The sequence below is a fragment of the Bombus flavifrons genome, chromosome 12 (assembly GCF_040668555.2).
Source record: "Bombus flavifrons isolate JBK064 chromosome 12, iyBomFlav1_principal, whole genome shotgun sequence".
Classification (NCBI taxonomy): Eukaryota; Metazoa; Arthropoda; class Insecta; order Hymenoptera; family Apidae; genus Bombus; species Bombus flavifrons.
The window spans coordinates 8856337-8878184 of record NC_138453.1 but is presented as its reverse complement, the minus strand read 5'-3'; the positions used below and the strand labels follow the sequence as shown (position 1 = coordinate 8878184).

Genomic DNA, 21848 nt, shown 5'->3' with positions numbered 1-21848 from the left:
AAGATATCGAAAGCATCTAATTAAAAGTCCATAATACAGTGGCCGGGGAAAATAAAAACCGTATGGGAGAAAGTACATTACGTGTGTCACTGGAGATTTAATTACATGTATCACCATCGATTACGAACATTTATCAATTACTTTCTTCGTCAGATAAGATTTCAGCGTAAAATAGCCACTGATGTCTTGTCGTGAGACAATTTCGAAGAGAGAAGACAGCTCACTTCTCGAAGCTTTTTCTTACGCAAACCTTGGCAAACATTGGCGGTGTAATTATTGGACGACCAAAAACTGCAGTCTCGAGCAGGGGATCTGATCGTTTTACGAGGGTTTTACGTAGCCGTGAGCCACGAAACTGGTTCGTCGTGGCCGCTCTGTAACGCGAAAGCTTGACTGTCGCGAGTTAATTTCGCGTTAGTTCTCGGCCCTCGAAAACAGCGAGCACCGTGACCCGGCTGTCCTGTAAATCTCGTGTTTTATGGTGTCCCGTAAATTATCGCGGCGAATTCACGAAACGCATTAAGAGTCCCGGCGGAAGGGCCGCGCGATAATTATTTCGCGTACGCGATTACGAACAATGTAATAAATAACGATATATACGAAGAAGTATTTTCGCGCGAAGCAGTTTCGTGAATCACGATCTGCACGCAAGTCTGACCACGAACGGTCCGATTCTCCTGCTATGCGCTCAGCGTACGTATGTACGTCTGGTTCGCGTACCGCGAATTATTCTTCCTCCATCGCGTGTCCTTTATTGCTGCTCGTTAACTATAACATTCGCCATTCACTCATGCATTCTATAGTAATTCTTCCTGCATTTTGAAACGTATAGAACCATTCAAATACATTACCGTTCGTTTGTTTCTCGACATTTCTAAATTGCTCTAAATATAATCGAACTCGGTGTAACGCGATTAAGATATCGCTAACGTTCTTGTATAACGCAGTTTGCAAAATAACGATAAGATTGAAATGCCTCTTAAAGGAATAATATTAAAAAAAAATGCAAATAAAGAAGATACGAATTCAGCGAAGCGAAAGAAAGTTCAACCGACGAAGAAATGGTAGTAGCAGCCAAGGAGCGATATCGATGGAACTTAATTTTAAGCGAGTCTAAAATACACGCTTCCAGAATTTTCGAACCGAATAAAACCATTCTAACAAGTTACAAATATTTTGTCTTTGTTACTTTTAAGAACGAACCGAAAAGATTCGAGATGAATTCCGAGATGAAGGTCCGAGGAGTGTTGCGAGCCGAAGAATTAGACGATAGAAATGTTGAACAAGGATTTGAATCTGAATGTGGTTTCTATTCAAACTTTTCGGATCCTTCTTCTCGAGTTCTCATACCTGGTGGTAAGATCCCTCTCTCTCTCTATTACTTTCTGCTAAAGTTCATTTCAATTGGTAAAACGGTGCACAAAAGTCTGCCCGAGGGAACAGGATACGCCGCTCTCTAAAATAAACTCGAGTAAGCCGCCGGTCGCAAGGACAACTGCATAGAACCTACTCGCGACAGATATTCCTACGTAGAGGCTTCCTCTCTTTTTCTGTCTCTCCTCGAGCTTCCTTTCTGTAGCTACGCAGATTCACGCAGAACAATCCGTCGCAGAATTCCGCAAAATGTTCACTCGGATGCGAACCGTTTCCCCAGTAAATTTCGAGAATGACGTTTCACGATTCGTAGAGAATGTGGATGACATACCTCTCGCGGTTAGATACGTTAACTTCATAAAGGAAGGAACTTTTTCGTGGAAAAGTATCAGAGTTTCTCGTAAATAAACCGCGCACGTTTATGCAAGCTCGTGTGTCTGTTAATGGAATTAACTCTTTGCCTTGAAATTTTGTAATATTACCGTTTGAATAAATGAAATTTCATATCAGCAAAGCAATTAATTCGCCGTTGCGGGCAAACTAATTTTCGCTTCTCTATCGATACGAACGTAAGACAAATTTTTCAAAGATTCAAAAGTCAACCTATTAAGTTAGCGATTCGAATCTAAGAATCTCGTACAACCTCTATATACATATTTTACATTATAATTTTCATATCTCCTACGAATTAAAGTTTAATTAGAAAACGTAACTGCGTTTCGACATTATCCTCGATAAGATTGATTAGTTTCGCGCTTTATCAGCGTCTCCTTATTAACTCGGAACGAAAGTACGGAAGTTTCCACTTTGTCGTTAAACTATTTATCTGGTTGGCAACTAAGTGATTGCGGATTTTATCAATACCACCTAACGACAAAGTCCGCAATCACTTAGTTGCCAACCCAATATATGCGAGCCAGCCGATTCATCCGTCGTTCCTATTGTTTCTTTCGTAGCGGTCCACTGATTTCATTCTATATTTCAGTATGATGTAGCGTCGTATCGTTTACAGAAGTTTCCACGAGTTACTGTGTTCGTAACATGACACGTTCGGAGGAAGACACCAGCAGCTCGTGCGAGAATATTGCAAGCCACGGGGTTTAAGTGTGTATCGGGATCAAGGGAATGGAAATATTGGTTCGCAGACTTCTATTCTTTTTACGATATGTTTGAAGACAAATGGGAATATTGCGTAAGAGTATCGAGGATTTGCTGCCGATTGCATTTGGCAGCAAGGGGTTATTGGATCGGTACGTCGAAGATTGCATTCGTTTCTTGATTTTCTTTGAAAAACGAAGAAACGTTATGTTGCTTTTATACAAACACGTAGAATACGATTCACTGAAGGTTAGGATGGAACAGAAGAATCGAAATTGCACGACTGCTTTCAAACAGGCTAAAAGTTCCATCATATGGAAAACAGTTGCAATATTCAAAAGCTGTCGCTGAAAAAACTCGATGAAAATCGATTATTTTACATTTGCATTATTTTGTGATTGAATGCCTTCGTGTAACACGAAAATGTAAACAATCGGCTTTAGCTGGCAGTTGTGCTCGTGCACCAGAGAGTTCTCTTTCTCGTCGACCTTGGACCCTACCCTACAGCCTTGAAATGGATCCTACCGGATTTGCTTGAAACTCTTTTTCTGGAAACGAAATGGAAACGACGGAAGCGCACGAGGAAGCCGGATATAGACTAAATAAAATAGTGGCCCGATAAAAGAGGCGACTTATTCCGGTCAGGTACTCGATACTCTACAGAAATTTTACATAGCCGACCGAGGTTGTCCAAACATCGACAAGTCTCATGTAATGCTAATGACGGCGAGTAGAATGGGCAGAAATAACAGGACCAGCCTGACGTGTTCCCAACTGGTAAGAATTCGTCGCAACTTTACAACGAAGTTTGTACGACGTTCGATCGTGCAACGAGTAATTTATTCTTTGTTAAAAAAAAACAATTGACAGAGTATCCAATTGATAGTAAATCTAAATATTCACAAATGCACGTGATATATAAAAATATATAAAATATCCGCAGCAAAGTGCACATTACGATATATATATATATATATATATATATATATATATATATATATATATATATAGTAAGTGGATCAAATCTCTATTTGTATCTCTATTATCAAATCTCTACTTGGATTTCTTTATTTGTATTCGCGAAATTGTTAATCTGCGTAAATATCTGCAGTTTACTAATCGCAGATAAGATACGAAGATTCCTTAAATCGCTGAATTATCCGAAAAATCCGAGAAACGCGAGGAATCCAAGAATTCTCGTGGAAGAAAGTTAGGAACAAACAATCCGTAACAATACGCAAAACGGATTGTCTCAAAGCGAATTCCGCGAGCCAGTGGTCGGTCCATTTGTTTCTTTTTTATTCTTTGAGCCCAACGTGGAAAAAGCAGCTGAAAGAAGAACAGAAGCAAACGGCCAGTGGAAGAGACAAAGAAGTACGCGGGCAGAAGCGAACTAGAACTCTAAGTTCTCGTCAACGGCGCATTGTCTTGATGCACATCGTGGTTCATATTCCACCTGCTACGCTCTCGGAACGCGCATCCAGTGTTACGTGTCCATTTACATAAGCCAACCCATGCCTGAGTTTCTGCGCTGATATATGTGAGTGTGTGGCTGACATGTATGCACCGACATATGCAAGCGCCGATACGGATGAGTGTCGCGTGTATCTCCACAGCCATCGTTCCATATACGATGACTACCTTTGTCAACCTGACCAACGAGTGAAAAAAAAAGAAAAAAATAAAAGAAAGAGAATCACAAAGAGAAAGGAATAATGTGGAGTCGAACATGGTCGGCTCACGATTCATCGTGGAGGAGGCAATATCTCGCGTTATTGAGCAACCTCGATGAAACCATCGACTAAGGACAGGATAGACGTGGCATTAAATGGGACTTCCTGCTTCGCGTTCTAAAATATCGACCTCGAAAAAAATCGGAATGTTTGTCGTGCCTTTTACAATTTATAACGTCGCGTCGCCACGATTGTAATTGTGTTAAACTGCAGTTGTATGGTTCGTTAAAAACGCGGACGGTTTATTCAAACAAAACTTTAGTTAGCGCTCGATTAAATGAACTTGATCGAATTCATTTGTCTGAACGTGAAATATCATTATACGTACAAGAAAGCGTAAGTACATAGTAAGGATAATAAGCATTTGTCGAGCGACAGGTTCGAATAAACGGAAATCTGCCGTACATTAAATACGAATCACGTTGTTAAATAAAACAATGCAAGTAATTAAATCAATAATTGTATATCTTATATTAGAAAGTAAAGCAGAATTGTGTGCGTGATATTAGATCTATATATATAAGAATTAATTGTTGGACAACGGTATAGGCTTAGAATAATATTATAAAATAATGTTATAAAATATTATGACGAATCGTGAAAATCACAATTCTAGTAAAAAAAAGAAAAATGACTATTTTCATAGCGTGTAATGCTTTCTGAAATATCGTAGAGGGATAAAATTGTATGCTTCGTTGCGATTATAGAATAGAATCCTGTTCTATATTTTATTTATAATTTCATACAAAAGACTTCAGTTTTAATTCAAACCATTACTATACCGAATCGATAACGTCGCGTGCCACACGAAAATAGTATGGGGAGGTCAGGTGAGCCCCAAAACGCGAGACTCGAAAAAGCATTGAATGTCACGTTTACTGTTGTATCTCGTCTGTGGTAAAACTACTTTCAGAATAATTGAAGCTAGTTTGTGAATCGATGCTCGAAACACTGGCTTCTTTCTACCTGGTAATCAAATATTCCAAATGCTTTCAATTTCTCTTCGCTTCGATCTGAAACAACGTTGCAATGCTTCCTAAAAGTATTTAAACACTTCCATTGAAAACTTTCATGTATTATATATTATACGTGTGTTGTATAAAACCTTTCAAAATTCCATTAGCGCTCTAATTAGATTGGACCGTCATGATCATATCGGTAAAGTTTGAAGCGAATTTTGAAACGTATATAAAAGCTATAAAACATTCGCTGTTGATGTATACTGACTACAAAAATTTCCCATACAACGCGTATAATGACTTTAAAGATGAAATTACTGCTAATAGAAGATTCCAAGTAAATGTTGTGGCTTAATATAACGAACAATTCGTTTAATTTGTTCCCATACTTCGACGATCTCTACGGAGGTATGCTCACGATGATGAATATTCTGTAGCTTGTATATACATTTTCTAATGTGTTACAAATTTTACAAAAATAATCGAGAACAGTCGATCGTTACAGTTGCAACAAGACATGTATCTCAAAATAATCCTAATCCGGATTGGCAACAGTGTTATAATTCAATGTTACAAGCTACTTCTGCTTTGAAGTTGTCCTTAGATCCTGTTCGTATGTTTACATAACACTCGTCGTTACAGCGTTTCGTATGACGCATATAATATGTATAACATATATTCGTAACACGAACTATCGTATGTTTCATTGTTTTTCTTTTAATAGCTTCTATGGATGATTCTCTAACCACGAATATATCCAATTAATCGTATTACAAGAGGTATCGCAATATCGTTGTTTAATATCTATAGCCGACAAGACGTTACCCGATCGATTACATAATGAGGTCAATTACGGAGCACTTTACGATGATAGCTGTACACCTCGCGAATACCTGCAGATCCGATAGCGATATTTCATCGGTGAAAAAGTTCGCGTGCAGGCCACCTGCTTCTCTGCATGATCGAGTTGCACAATCGCCGCAACGTTAATTTCAATTAATAGCACGGGATAATTGATTTGCAAGCTAACCGCAAACGTTCCACCACTTAAATCGTACAAAGGGATTTGGAAATCGAACCGGTCGAAATACCAAGGCAAAAGAATTATCGTCTTTGTTTCGGTTATGACCGAGTTAGCACAACTAATAATCTATCCTATGCTTGATTAACTCGAATAATCTACAGTTCTATTGGCGTACAATCATCCGGTATAGCAAGAAGTCGATTTGCTCGATTGAAATTCAAATACAGTAACTCTGATTTAATACAGCCACTTGCGTTCAATACGTGATTTAAATAAAGACGTGTGTTTTCACGATGAATTCATGTTTCCGTCGTGTAAGATGTTTTAGTGTTTAGGAGTTTGTAACGTTTGATAACTCATAAATTCTCGTACGATAACAAACTGTTTGGCTTGTAATAAGTTCGCACAGTATTGGAAGCGAATTCAGTTATTTTAGTAATTTTTGTTAGTTTATTATTATTACATTTTAGTAATTGATTTAAGAGCCAATATTTTCATAGGAATATGGAATTCCATAAACATCCATAGTCCAATTCTGACAAAAACCGTGCTACTAACCACTGTAATCGTTATCAAAGTTATTCAGATGACATAATTCAAACTGAATAATATAAATTTATCGTCACTCCGCTGCATTTCCTGTGCTATGTCGATGAACATGTGGTGCGCGTTCATGTACCGGACACATGACACACGATGGTCTCGATTTGACAACGCGCGATTCCACGAACTGACTTGCATCCCAAGTACGCATTAAACGATCTACATAGAGTATGTGTGGCTAGTGTTTGTAAATTGTAGATTTTACGGGCTAGGAAGCTGCAAGCGATGCAATTTCTCTGGATCGAGGTAGTTAATGAATCTCGGGTGGATCAGAAGCGCTTCGTTTGATCGAGTTTTTCTCGACTTCGTGTATATCGAATTTCGCGCAATCTCCTGTCAAAGTGGCTCGGAAAATCGCGTTCAAATAGACAATTTTCTAGCTTCTCAGCGACACACGCGGGCCTCGGGTATTACGCTTGATTCCCTCGTCAAATTCGATTAACTCGAACGACTAACGGAAACGGCCACGCGACCGTTTTACGGGCGGTCAAAATGTTCTGCTTCCCTAAAACGATTCTACGTACCTTACGTGTATCAAGTATCAACATTCCAATGCATAAAGGTTTCATAAGTTTCGCCATAGGAAAAAATGAAACCGGTTCAGAACAAAAGGTGATTTTGATCGGAAGAATGACCATGCTGGACTTTAAACACAGATTTAAAGAGACCCGCGTTTTAATAAATAGAATAGGGATAATACTGGCATAAATTCGAGGAGCGAAGCAATGCATCCAGCTCGATATTAACGTGGCCATCGGTAAAAACAATGCACAATGTCGTTTAGCGAGCATGATTGCGAATGGCGAGGGAGAATTCCCTGCCGTTACACGGTTCCAGTCTTTATGCGGTCGGATTACATGACACAGACCAGGCACATTGTGCTTTCAAACATGCCACTGTGAACACGGCCTAATGGAACGTCCGAGATTAACGAGAGCCGCCATGGCCAACGAATCACGTCGGTTTCGTTAATCCCCTGACTGAATCGATGTTCTCCTAATGATTTATCGTCGATGATAACAATACGTCGTTCGGCCGGCCAAAAACAATGGCACTTTAAATTAATTGATTTTTCGAGAATTCCATTTTAATTGTGTGACACGGGAACGAATCAACGGCCCTTTGTTCCAAGTTTTGTCGTAGGATACGCTTCGTTTGCGAAACAAGTGTACGAGTATTCGGGACATTTGACTCGTATCGCGTAATGATTCGCCAACAACTTTTTTAACGATATTAAAAAGTTGATAAATCTCAAGTTATTACGTTTTGTATTATATTATTAATGCTATGTAAGAGTATTGATCAATACTGACAATTTCGAACTCGTGAATTACAGAGTTTCGTTAATATTACGTCGTTCGAAAAGTTTCTTTCGTTTTATAAGGAAATAATGGATGCACAATATTTTTCGTTTTATATTATTCTATCGAATTACATTACAAAATTACAAAATAGCGAACACAACATTCGACAGATTAGGTTTCATGTTTGTAGTAGTATGGACTCTTCAGTATGGCTCTCACTAAACAGACCTATACCTTAGACACAATGAGAGAAGAGAGAAAGTGAGTGTTTCGTCCAAGATCTGCTAGTAGGTTCCATGTTTGTATAAAGATGTATCGTTGTAAAAGACGTGTCTGTAAAAGAAAGACACTTTTCGGACAACCTAATGTAATAGCGAATTTTCTACATCTCTTTAAATGTGAAGAAGAAATGTGATTAATTTTGTCTTGTTCGAATAGCTTCTACGAAGTTGAAGAATACGTGCAATAACTAGAAAGTGTTCAAATGTTTGCACACGGTGGCATAAGTGGTTGGCGAATCGATATTCATCGTCGCGTTTTCGAGGAACGTACATCACGTGCATCCCACGCCAAGACAAATCTTCTTTTGCTATTTAGCGATGTCTAAAGATCGTTCGACGAGTTACGGGGCAAATCCCATCGCGTGACGATTTCGGTGCCTCGTGTCTGAGCTCTGTGCCAACTTGTGCTCGGCAATTTGTATTATTAGAATCATCGTTTGATTCGTTTCAACCGATCGATTGCTAAACCAATTTAAACTATTACCAGATGTTCGACAGAAACAATAATTTCTATCGGTTTGATATAAAATACTGCGCCAATGCCTTACACCCTCTACTAAACAGAATTCTCTCGTTTTCACGAAGGAAGATAAAAATACTTGACGTTATTTTTAATCATTCATTGTTCATTAAAATTTCTATAATTTTACAAGGTTTGTTAAATGTTTATATTATTTTTCTTGTTTATCGATATATAGGACGAATAAATAAAAGTACCGAAGCATCTGAAGTAATTCGACGTTTATCAACTTCGTCAAAAATTGTTTCAAGTGAAATTTACTGTACTTAAGGAACCTGATCAGATGAGTATATTTTTACGTTACTTTACATTTTACAGCAAAGAACAACGCGAAGCGATATTCTTACGTTTACGTTATCTTTATCCTTCATACGTTAAGTTTGATAAGTTCTAGTTAAAATATCCTCTACGAACCTAATGGTTCTTCGTTATAAACAGGTTAGTATTTATTTTTTGTAGAGAATGCCCAGCTGAATGGACCAATGTTATAAAAAATTCACAAAACCGTTTAAAAAACACAAGACCACCTTTACATCTAAAAAAAAAAAATATATATATATATATAAGATATCGGAAAATTAAGACGTACTCGTCTGACCAGGCTTCCCAAATACAATAAATTTCACTGCAAATATTTTTCGATAAGGTGAATAAATGACGAGTTATTTCAGGTGGTAGTTTTCACTGATTCACCCTACACGTAATTTAAATATACAAAATATAACTCGCACGTTTTATTTTATTCCCGCTGTTATGCTATAACTATACCTCGATCTATCTACGCAACAGATACGTTATTTTCATACACATTTGCAGCAGAAACACCAAGTTAATAAAAAGTTAAAAATCACTGTTCGTAGATGAGCGAAAGCTTTTGGTGGATTTCAAATTGCCATGTTGCGAAGCAGACAAATTGATTCGCCATGGTAAAAGAACGAGATACCGGACAGTTCGCTCGCAACTTTTTATAAAGCGAAGAACAAACGGGCGGATAACGATGTGACTGGAATATCGCGGTAAACGAAGAGGAAACAGGTCGACGCGCGGATTATACGGTGGATTTAGCGTTCGTCTGGACGGCCCTTAATCGATGCAGTTTCGAGACGAGCGACAAGTCTAAATGAATCTGTCTCCCGCAAACAATACGTTTCCTCTGCGCGCTCGTATCAACGCGAACAGTGCAAGTCTGCGGAGGATTTCTATAGGCTAGTTTTCATGAATCCTATCGGTGGTCCGCAGAGCCGGACACGTTCTACAATGCGGTCGCATCCGCGCACCGAGTGTTGAAAACATTTTCTGCGACGACGGACGCGTTCCTGTTATCAAACGATTTGTTCGCCAAGCCGCATTTAAATCGTCCTCGAACGGCGATCGTACCTCGAAAACCAAGGAAATTAAAACTCTCGAACGAGGAAGTGGAATTCTGTCAGATGATATAGCAACCACAATATGGAATATGCTTGGGTTTAACGGGAAAATTTTGCCAGCGTATTCTATGGGTCCTACGATCAAGTAAAATATGTTATATAAATATAGATCATTTGAAGCTTTCAAAAAGTTATAGTAAAAATACGAGAGAGAAATACGACAAGTTCTCTTTCTTATTCTTCAAATTTCTCTTCTTAATATTCATACGCTTTCTTATCACTGATTGTAAGATTCTTCCTTCTTTGCAACCAGAAATTCCCCCTAGAGTCATCCGTAAAATTACGGCAAGATTGCTTCCTGAATGTGGGAATTTTTCTAAGACGCAATTTCATCGCGATAAAGAGCAGCAGAAGAAAGTAGTGCCGACCGGAAGTTCACCAAATGATAGATTATTTCTCTCTCCTAACGGAGGTGGACATTGACCACGGAAATAGTTGCAACTAAAAGGAACCTGGGAAAATGTCGCGTAATCGATAGGGCAGGTAATTGACGCAGTTGCTGGAGGCGTTTTTCAAATTAAAAATTCCGTTACATACAACACCTTGTATAAAAACCATTCCGAGTCTACTATGGTGTTATAATGATCGATACAACGCGAGGTACGTTCCATAATATAGAAAACCGTGTTACACGAATCACAGTTTAATATTGTGCTGGTTATACCAATTCAGATATGAAAGATAAATCTGTACATGTTTTATACATTACAGTTATTAGTAGGTGTTTAATCATTAGCGCGGATGCTTCTGCAAATTAACGTTTTTAAGATTACAATTAAATAAAGATTTGCTTCGTTCTTTACAAATTATAACGAGTGCTTTACTTTGGATATTTTGTGTATTCTTGCGTGCGTTCTGTATATTTTTGCATATTTAGTGCTCATAAATGCGTAAATAAACGCTGCCAGCATATATAATCGTATGATAGGTATCGCGTTTCCGAAAAAAAGGGGAAAGAAATTGCAAACTTATTTAACGCGTTATACGAGCTTTATCACATTTTACTAATATTCCCCCTTTATCGCAATTACTTTACCTAATTCGTGTGTTACGAAGGACCATTATACTTGATATCCAATTTGCAAGTTTCTTCCCACGCTGCATCTTCGTTCATATCGGGGACGAAAGATACTGCAAGATCGAAAGAACATCTGCAGACCCGGAAAAATGCAAAAGCAGTCGGTTATTTTTAAGATAACTCGTCAGGTCTTCGCGTTATGCGAAACGTACGTAAAGTCATGAGACCAAATAGGCGAGCAATATTTTTAGAGAGGCTTTGATCTCAGCGTGCAAACAGTGCATCATCTTGCCCATCTCGTTTCTGTAAACAATCTGCGAGCGAAGGCTTCATTTTTAAACACTCAGTAGCTTGCTTCATACAGATTGGCAACTAATTTTTCAAAGCGAATTCCGAATTAATCTCGAACGTTGCGCGAACCAATAGCAATAGGTTGATAAAAATCTGTATAAACTTTGATCGACAGTTTTTACAGTTGAAATGTTTCTCGCGTTAACTATATCCCCGATAATCCAACGAGAATTGATGGGAAAATCGGACGCTCCGATAGTCTCCAGAAATACCTAATGTATCGGGTCAGGTTGTTTCGGTAACCTGCTGGCTGTCAGGCATCTGACGCATTCACGGAATTCGGAATATCGGGGAAAGAGACTCGTCTGCAGCATCTCTCACCTGTCAGTCCAGAATCTAAAAATACGAGCGTGCATATACGTCCGCGATCGATCACAGTGCATCGCACCAGACGTTGCTTTGTGAGCGGCAGCAACATTTACGAACGTAGCAGTCCGAGGCTGCAAATATTTTCCTTCCTAGCCGATAACTCTATAAAAACTGCTTTCCTTCCATAGAAAAGCGATAATTCCTCGAAAACTACTTACCATGTGTTAATTTCTAGCGATTTAAACTGCTCGTTCCACCCTTTGCCGATTTATCGAACGATAACTCGCGATGGCTATTCTCTTGTTCTTCTTAAAGGCAGAAGGACCGAAATAAAATGTCGAGTTCAACGTCGTGTATAGAAAACCGTAAAGGGTTAAAGCTTCAGACGTAAAGTTGTATATTTTTCTTGAAATATTACATGGACGCGATCGACTCGTGTTGCATTGTAACAGCGCGGAAGGATACGACGTAGGAGAGAAATTTTGAAGAACCAGCAACGAGTCGATTTCTAGGCAATTGCAGCTCGATTGCTACAGTCACGAGGTTAGTAGCTCGCGTGTTACTAATGGCCAAGAAAGTTCCACGCACGAAAAATAGCGATCCGGGGTGGTCTTACGGGCACACGTCTTACAGAAAAATCAGATAACACCCACACGCTCTACATGAATCGGCCGATACGGACGACATTATGAATCACAGGAGAAAATTGCTTCGCGAACGTGCTGCTCTAACGTCTACGGATAATTTAGTACCACTTCGATCAATTTCCTCCGTTGATAATTGAGCTTAGAATAGAATATCTCACGGATACCTGCGTATATCTGTTTGTATTTTATAAATGAGGAATTAAACGAAGGAAGGAAAAAGAATTAATAAATTATTCGAACGTAATTTAAACATCTATCTAGATATATCTATGCTCGTGTTGTAACCACTCATCTTCTATAAATTGCATTAACATAGTGATTATGAGAAACATATATCCACTATGAGTAGATAGAACCGATACGAGAGGAATTAATTTAACGTATTAACAAGAATAAAAAGTCGATGTACAGTTGGCCAGAAAAATCTACGTACACCTATCGAATCTTGCGTATTAATGGAAATTAAATCTCGTTTATATGAATTCGCAGACGAAGAAATAATTTACATAATTGGAGTTCATATAATAGGATTCTATTAATTCTCTCCATTATCTGTGATTTTTCATTTACGTAATAGGAGTTTATATTATTCAAATAAGTGGGTTCAAGCACTGGATGTTCATTTAACCGGGGCTAACTAAAATTTCCTTGAAATGAACGAAACTTCGTTGTGTAAACGTTTAGTTCACGAAATTGTTACAAACAGATCTCTGTTTACTTCTTAATAATAAATACGTGTCTCGGTTCAAAGAATACAAAATTTAATACCAAAATTGTCTTTGTTATAACATTTCACACTTAAGAAACATATGCAAATATTTTTTAGTGTCTATATTTGCTCAGCAGAAATTTGTTTCACCTTTAGAGACAGGTAACACGTGCACACAAGGATATTCGGTCGACATGAACGAACAGTTTCTCGTTTCTGTCTTTCAGAACAGATTTAGTCGTCATATTCTTAATAAATAAGTATACTGACATTAGATGACCTGTCGTTAAATTATAATCAGCCACGGTACCTCGTCGGGCGACGGTTTTATTGTCAGACGCTTGACGATCCGGTAAAATAACTCATAGTGTATTAAACGCGTGTAAATATTCTAAACGCGACGCACAAACTCGCGAGCACATTGTGTTTTCTTCGTTAACGAACTGACTTCCAGATTTCCTCTATAAATCCTGCAACGTTGAACTCGAATTTCTTCGCGACGCTCCTTGAAAACCACCGGGACAGACTGAAATATCTCTCTCACCCCCAAGAGACGAGGATAAAACGGTACGTCGCTCTCGAGAGGCTCTCGTTGCCTTTCCAGACGCAGAATTTTTGCAAAACGAGACACACGCTAATTCCCCGGAAGCTGCAGTTACACTGAAAGGTCCAAAGAGAGGCAAACAATTTTCAGTCTCCAACCATTTCTTATCTTCCGGCGATTTTTCTTTTGTTTCCGCGCGGCTATATGTTTCTTCCAACCCCTAGGAGAATCGTCGTGTACGCCAGCGTTTTACGAGTATTATCCAAACTTCTTCCCCATAGAGTATAGAGAGACACCGTAAATCTTGGCCGGTGGGAAGAGCCTCCGTAGAAGGCGGCGAGATGAAAAACGGATCGTAGTAAGCCACTTTATCGGAACTTCCTAAGCTCGATGCAACGTCACATACAAATTCTTATATTTTATCGAACGTCGTTCCAACCTTATGAATTGATCGAATCTCGTCCTTGTTGAAGCTTCAACAGAATTTGAAGAAACTCGACTGCATATACAAGAGCAGACTTGCGTTTTATCAAAAAGATATCACTCGAACATTATGAATTGGGTGAAATTTTGTCCTCGTCAAACTTTCAATAAAATTGATCTTCGATAGTACGGGAGTCGTAGCTTACGATTTAAATTAGATATCGCTCGAAAGATGACGACTAACCCTCGTTCTCGTCAGAGTTCGAATAAAATTGAAAGAACACCGAACTACTCGTGGTGTATAAAATAGTGATAGAATCTCGCCCTCGTTAAAACTTCGATAAAATAGGGAGAACACTGACTCGATAGCCACGATTAAAGGAGAATTCAACGTGACTCTGTACGCTCGACGTCGTACTAACTAGTCGTACGAGTAAAAGCATAACATCTCTAAAAAGGGAAACCGCTGAAGAAACAAACAGGTGTCATCGGGATCCTTATTTTTCTCAGTAGCAAGAGGCGTCTGTCTCGTGACCGGTTCTTTGATCCACAATGGCGCTTCGACGCAACCAGATTGCAGCTCGGTCGAATGAACTGTCTGACTCGTGCACCGGGACGAATATCACTGTGGCTGCGAGAAAAACCGGCGCGTCACGCGACGCTCGTCAACAAGTTGGAAATTGGTATCGTCGTCAGGTAGCTGGCCGCCTTGTTCCTCGTCTCTTACGGGACACGAAACGGTTCACCGGTGGGTTTCGTGCCGGCCCGTTGATCCTCGCTCTGGGTAGTGCTACCTACTTCTCTCGCAATGACTCGCTATGAATCTATAAATAAACTCGATATCACCGTTTCTTAACGAACTCGTACGCCAGACGATGATTTTTATTCGCGAGCATCGCGTGTTCGCCGATTAACGGCTGTTGTTGCGTTTTGTTTGCGCTTACGTCGGGTACCAACCAGGTACAAATACGTGGAACAATTTATTTTCCTTCGCGCGAGAAGTTCTAGAGGGTAGCACGAGAAATCGATAAATCGTAGAATTTCGTAGAAACTGCTACTTTTCCACGGAGTTTCGCGATCCACGAATCTATAAATAGTCCGCAGTGGACGAAAGTTCGCGCGGCTGGATTATCGATCGTAATTTTAAAGTAAATGATGCGAGGTACGAGAAGCGTTCCCGTCTGCGATCGATATCACGTAATGTTCCGCGTTATGCCCGAGAATAAAAAAATACCAGGTAAATATGTTGAATTTGTCGCTATGAAACAGCGCACGGTGACTCAGTACACCCATAATGTTACTGCTATCTTTATGTGCTTTCCAGATTTAGCTGGCAGGCTAACGAGAATCATCGCATGATAGAACGAGGGTGAGCCCGGAATAAGAAAACGTATACGTTCTTCCATTGTGACGCAAACATTTCCTAAATGTCGACTAACACGTTTCCTTTACACGTTTCACAATCGATCTTTACCTGTACGAAATCTGTTCTATCCATCCACTTATCTCGAAGATCGCTGCATCTTCGTTTATATCAAACAACCTCAAATTATACAAAACGAAAGGGAAACTAGAATGAAAAATAAAAAAAAAATCCTACAAATCGGAATTACCTCTTAGGACGAATCCATCGGCTGCTCACGCACTGCTGCGTACACCCCCCGACAAAAAAAGGCGATCGGAGCACTTCACGGCGGGGGTGTTGCGTACTGAATGACAGGGTGCGCGTATACGTGTCTTGCGGAGCAGTCGCGCGTCGACTGAAGGCTCCCTTACGAGCAACGAATTCACATAGGAACGACAACGGCGACGCCACGACGCAACCAACCAACCCTTACCAGCCAGCCAGCCAACCAGCCGGCGAACCATCCAGCTAGCCAGCCAGCCAGTGGTTCTCTCTCGCTCCCCGCAGTATCGTCGCAACCCCCTGGTATTGCACGAACAACCCCCTCCACCGGGGATTGAAAACCACGCGGAGAGGGGCTGCGTGTATCGCCACGCGCCCGACAAACTGGAGGGGGTGTCTGCTGGTGGAATTACTTCGCCTGGCAAAAACTCACCCCCTGTCTGACTCTCGCGCTTTCTCTCTCACTCTCTCTCTCTTTCCCTACGAGTTGTCCTTAGTTGGAAAGCGGTGGAAGGGAGTTTAGGAATATGACGAACACGAAGTGAGGAGTCAGGGGGTGTCAGGGGCCGATGTACCCTGATCCGAAGGTCGCCAGGCACAAAGAAGATAAATTGGAATTTGGGCTTGTTCCTGGCTCTGGACCGACCGATTTTCTTTTATTCGTTTCTCCGTAACCCGACCATTCTTACCGTTTCTAGCGGGAAGAACACGCAACAGCGAACGTTAAGCGCTTAATAGCAATTAAGAAGCAGAGAAACACTTCGCCACCCCTTGCTACTTTTTTTCATAGGACAGAAGATGGAAATTACGAAGTGGAAGTAAGGTTCTCTCGTGTTACCGTAAGACGGACAAGTTTTCGAGGGGTTCATGAAGCGAGGGAGGCCGATGCACTCCATTACGAAGGTCGCAGCGGTGGCGGGACAGAGATAAATCGGGATTTCGCGATTGTTACTGATTCCAGAACCTCGGGATTGTTTCGAGCGTTTAGCTCGGTCTCCCTTCCAACTATCATTGGAAACTTAACCATTTGAGGAGATTGAGTTTCAAGAAGTGAATTAGGGGAAGACGTGCAGTATAAACCAAAGATATTTCTTGCTTCCATCGATAGATACCAACTGATATACTAATATTATACTTTATATGGTACGTACGTGTGTGATGTATAGGAAATAAATAATATAATTCTCTGTACCATATTCTAGAATCATCTTTGGTTTATAAAAACAAATTTTGAATAAATGGTCGAATATCTCTTTTTACGAATATTATTAATCAATTTTCCATTCGCCAAAAATTACAACATTTTTATATTTCCGAGTTGTTCGATTTTGTTAGTGAATTTGAAAAAGACGAGCTCCTTCTATGAAATTATAAAGATATAATATTTTAAACGAGTGAGTTAGTCGTGTGCCTACGTATAGCCAATCTAAGAAGATTCAATCGGTTTCTCTCGCAACTTTCAATGAAAATAAAAACGTCGAGAAGCTGAATTAAAATCAAGTATTTAATAACCGTTTGCTATACGAAAGTTTAACGACTGAATAACGTATCTGAATTATGAATCTAAACGAAATAAAGGAAAATGAATATTGCATGGAATAAAAGATTAGAAGTTTCGAAAGCGAAGAAGTTTTTTCCCTCCCTGTTTTTATACGCGAGAATGAACTTCGAATGGAGCAGGGAAACAGGAGCGGAGAACTAGAAGACGAGGGCAATGTACCACGATCAGAAGGTCGTGGCTCCGACATGGAAAAAGTAAATTAGGATTCGGCACCTACGAAATCTGTCGGGTCCTTGGACGAATAAATCGAACCGGGGGAGCTTAAGTTGACTCTCTGTAGATATCGAAACCCACCCTTTCGTTTATCGTCGGACGATTGATAAGACGCGGATAAACGTACAAAGTCAACCGGAATATTGCATCCATCGTACACTTTAATTTTACTTTTATTAAATGAAATGAAAAAAAAAAATCGAAACTGATTCATGCTTCACGAATCAGCTAATATATAATATATTATATGACGAGTATATAAATAGGTATCGACGCTTCTCAAGATTTAACTAAAATCATTCTTTGTTTAAAATTTACGAATCAGAAGAAACCATAGAAGATAAACAACTAGTTCCTATCATAAAATCACCAACTTAGAATAATACAGGACTTTTGCAATCCGTAATGATATAAATTTCGAAATAATTAAAACATGGTACACGTGAGTTAAGAAAATAGAATGTGCCTGGCACGATCAACGCTGTATATGTAAATATTCGCGCAAAAGTATCCAACTTTTACGAGGGATGATTTAAATTTCAAATACTCAGCTCGCGAATGAACTTTGTAGCACTGTCGCCGCTGAATTTCTCGTTTCTAAATCTTTATGAACGTCCGGTAATATTTGACGACTTACCGGGCGAAGAGACTGCGATATCTCGCGTCTCCAAACTAAAATTAAAAGCTTCTCCGCCCTCGTAATCTCATTGCCAGACAACGAAAAGATAATACTCAGTCGCCTGTGAGAGCAGACAATTCTGGAACGTTAACTTGTGCAATCGAAACTTTTCAGTAAGTTTGGTTGACAGTGTGAAAATGGCTCGCGACAGTCTCGCAGGTGGAATAAAAACCACCCCGGTGTTTAAGCGAACTTTTTTTTATCGCATCGCGAACAACGGTAGAAGATAAATTCGAATCTGTCAAGATAGAAAGCGAGGAGAGCGAAATGAATTCGGTTGACGGTGTTGCTTTATTTCTTTAAGAAAACGAGAAGCTTTCAGAAGACGGAGGGTTCGCGATAAAAAGTTGATCAATAGAACGGAGGGTGCAATTCGTTAACCTACACCGACCACGACGCCTGATCGAAATTGACTTGTCACATTGATGGCAGAAAAAGAAAATTGACCCTGTAAACGATTCTGAAATTCGCGCTATCGATTACCATGATTCAAACATGATTTTTAATGGAACTGACGCGAATTATAAGATAGAAGATCCATGAATAATTCCAACGTAATTCTGTTTTTTTAATTAATTTATATTAATTAGAATACTAATCGAATAGTATAATCTTAGATCGAATCGTCACATAGATTACACGAACGAGAGACTGTTTCTATAAACAATTCTGAATCTCGCGCCACCAGTTACAATGATTCTATCAAACTAGAATAAGACAGAACTCTAACAAGACGCGCGCGAGATCGCATAAATTGAAGCTACAAATCATCCGATCGAACGATTACAAAAAGAATAGATATTTATCCTCGAGTTATCTTTAAAGCTGGAGGATTAACGACTCGATCACTGCTTCCGTAAATTACTTTTATCTTTTTCCTTTTAACTTTCACTCTTATGACAGGCTATCGTTACAACTTTAGCTGATAATCGAAATACACGTAATAATATGATAATACCATCGTACTACGGACTATGCCCGTAATATTTACGCTTGCGAAAGAAACTTTTAGGACGACCTAATATTCATCGATATGTGAAATGGTACTAGGTTGCTTCGTGTTTTATCCATGAAATAAAATGTTTTTGATTATTTGCAATTCATATATCGGAAGAAGCCAGCTCTTTGGATATAAGAGATAACATACTTAACCCTTTAACCTACAACTATGGGCATAACCCGTATTAGGTGATCGGACATAGCCCGTATTAGATGATCGGCCATAGCCCGTATTGGGTAAATGGGCATAACGCGTATTAGATGAACGGGAACAACCCCCGCGCGCCTAATACCACCGCTGATGGCCATGTCACACCGCGCCTAGACGCCGGAGCCGCCGTGCCTGGCAGCCCGGTTCCCCTACCGGACTGCTTGGCGGCCCCGAGGCGCTGAGCCGCCAGCGTCCAAGCCCGAAACCCCACCGGAGGGCGCGGCGGGCCCAGAGCGCTTCGCCAACGCCACACGGAGTTCGGCGACCATCCATTCAAGTACTATCCGTGCCCGGCGCTGCTTAACTTTCGTGATCTGACGGGAACGAGTGCACTCAGCGCGGCTAGTGCGTTGGCTAGCTTGTAGTAACTAGCGATCATACCAACCTAACTTTTCTCAACACTCCCCTTTGATCGTAGTTTCTACAAGCCTCATAGCTTTGGTAAAATACTGAGTCTTAACTCTATTTAAGCCTTTGGTAAGAATGTCAGTGACATTCTCAGGACTAGGTATATATGTATAATCTAATATTCCCTTCGACACGCAGTTCTTAACATAAAAATAACGTACTTGGACATGCTTAGAACTTTCAGCAACTACTTCATCCTTTGACCATGAAATAGCCCCGATATTATCACAAAATATCTTGCAAGGGCGAGGGCAATATGACAATTGACCCAATTCCCTTAACAATAAGGAAATCCACACAGTTTTCCTTGCTGCTTCCTGCATCGCCACGAACTCCGCTTCGCACGTCGATTGAGCTATAATTGGACGTTTCTTAGACAACCAGGATATTGCACCTACCATCTCTCCCTTAAGCTCACAACTCGCCGATGCATCTTCGACCGCGGAAATACAAATTCTGGGGCTGACGGGCCAGTTCGCGGGCGCGCTCACCGTGAAAAATAAGTTCTGTTGGAAGGATTTCGTGAGGATGGCGGCGGTTCAGGCTTCGATCGAGACGAGATTGGTGCACGAAGGAGCAAACCGGTTTCTCGAGCGGGTTGAAGGATGCTGCGGTGCCCGGAGGAGGCAAGGAACTTCAACGACGAACGAGCGGAAGATCGATCATGTCGGCGTACAGCGACGAATCTACCATATCGTGTAATTTCGGCCACTTAAGTACTTTTAAGAAAAGCAATAAATCCCAACACAGAGCGCAGAGTACCGGGAGAAATGACAAAGTTTGGTTATACCGCTGAGAACAATTGGTAAAAACAGGCGAAAGAATTTCCGCGTGTACTACCATTCGAAAAACTATTCTATTCGGAGATATCGGTGAATTTTTAGTAGCAGCGTTTCAATTCGTTCAAAACGTACAAATTAATGAATTAGTAAGTAGAAACGGTATTGACACTCCTCGTTACAGAGTTAGCAGATCACGTTGTTATACTCCTACCGTTTCAGATGATATTAGATTTTATACGAATTGTTTTATTGAAGATAGATCTTTAAAAAAAGGAAACTCTGAATATTTTTGAACAGTACTGCATGATATATACATGTATAGTTTATCTCTCGCTTATATAAATACGAGGCATGTTTTATGGCTTGCGCTATTCTTCTCGGCAATCGCGGGTCGCTAGTTACGAGGGAAACGTGCCACGACTGCGTCGAAATTCGACTGGAACTCCGCCAGATTTCTTTGATTAAAAGAAAAATATTGTTACGCGTCCACTTCGGCCGCACTTCGCTCGAATCTTCAATGTCGCAAACTCGTGCGAGGATCTTAAACGACTTGGTTAAAAGCAGACCTACACGCTGTAATAGGTCGCGCGAAGAGCTGCAATTCGATCGGGTTCTTGGAAAATGTGTGTCATCGTATTTTACGGGATCTTCTCGCGGCTGTCTCTGAGTAAGAGATCAGATTATTCGCGTGTAATAAGGGTTACAAGCTTTATAGAGCGTGCTATATGTATCAAGGGTGTGTCTGCCCCGCACCACAACGCCAGAGTTTCCCCTTCGACACTACGGTCTCGTTAGTTTTATTCTCGTCTCGTGGTTTCTGTGCCAGCCAACCAAGGGCTGAAACTTCTCATCCAGAAACCGATGAGAAACAAAATAAATCTGGCGTTTTAAAGCTCTGTGCAACCTACATCTCCGTTACCGCGACTTTCTAAAAGCTGCTAATGAAAGGATGCTTCGGAAAGCTAGCAAAAAAAAAGAAAAAAAAAGAAAAAAGCAAGGCTGCACCGATAATATAAAAAGAGATCGATTGTAGGAATCGCTTAC

The 21848-nt window shown here is 40.2% G+C and overlaps 1 protein-coding gene across 3 annotated transcripts in view; it reads right to left on the bottom strand.

Moving 5' to 3' along the window:
- Positions 1-21848, bottom strand: part of GckIII (Germinal centre kinase III) — a 115558-nt gene that overhangs the window by 69023 nt on the left and 24687 nt on the right. The window contains exon 1 of one of the 3 annotated variants that reach the window (XM_069124525.1): positions 15938-16083. The exons of the other annotated variants lie outside the window; for them this stretch is intronic. The gene's annotated coding sequence lies outside the window, so the exon portion shown is untranslated. Of the gene's footprint in view, positions 1-15937; positions 16084-21848 lie in introns of those variants that run through there. 3 annotated transcript variants of the gene reach the window in all.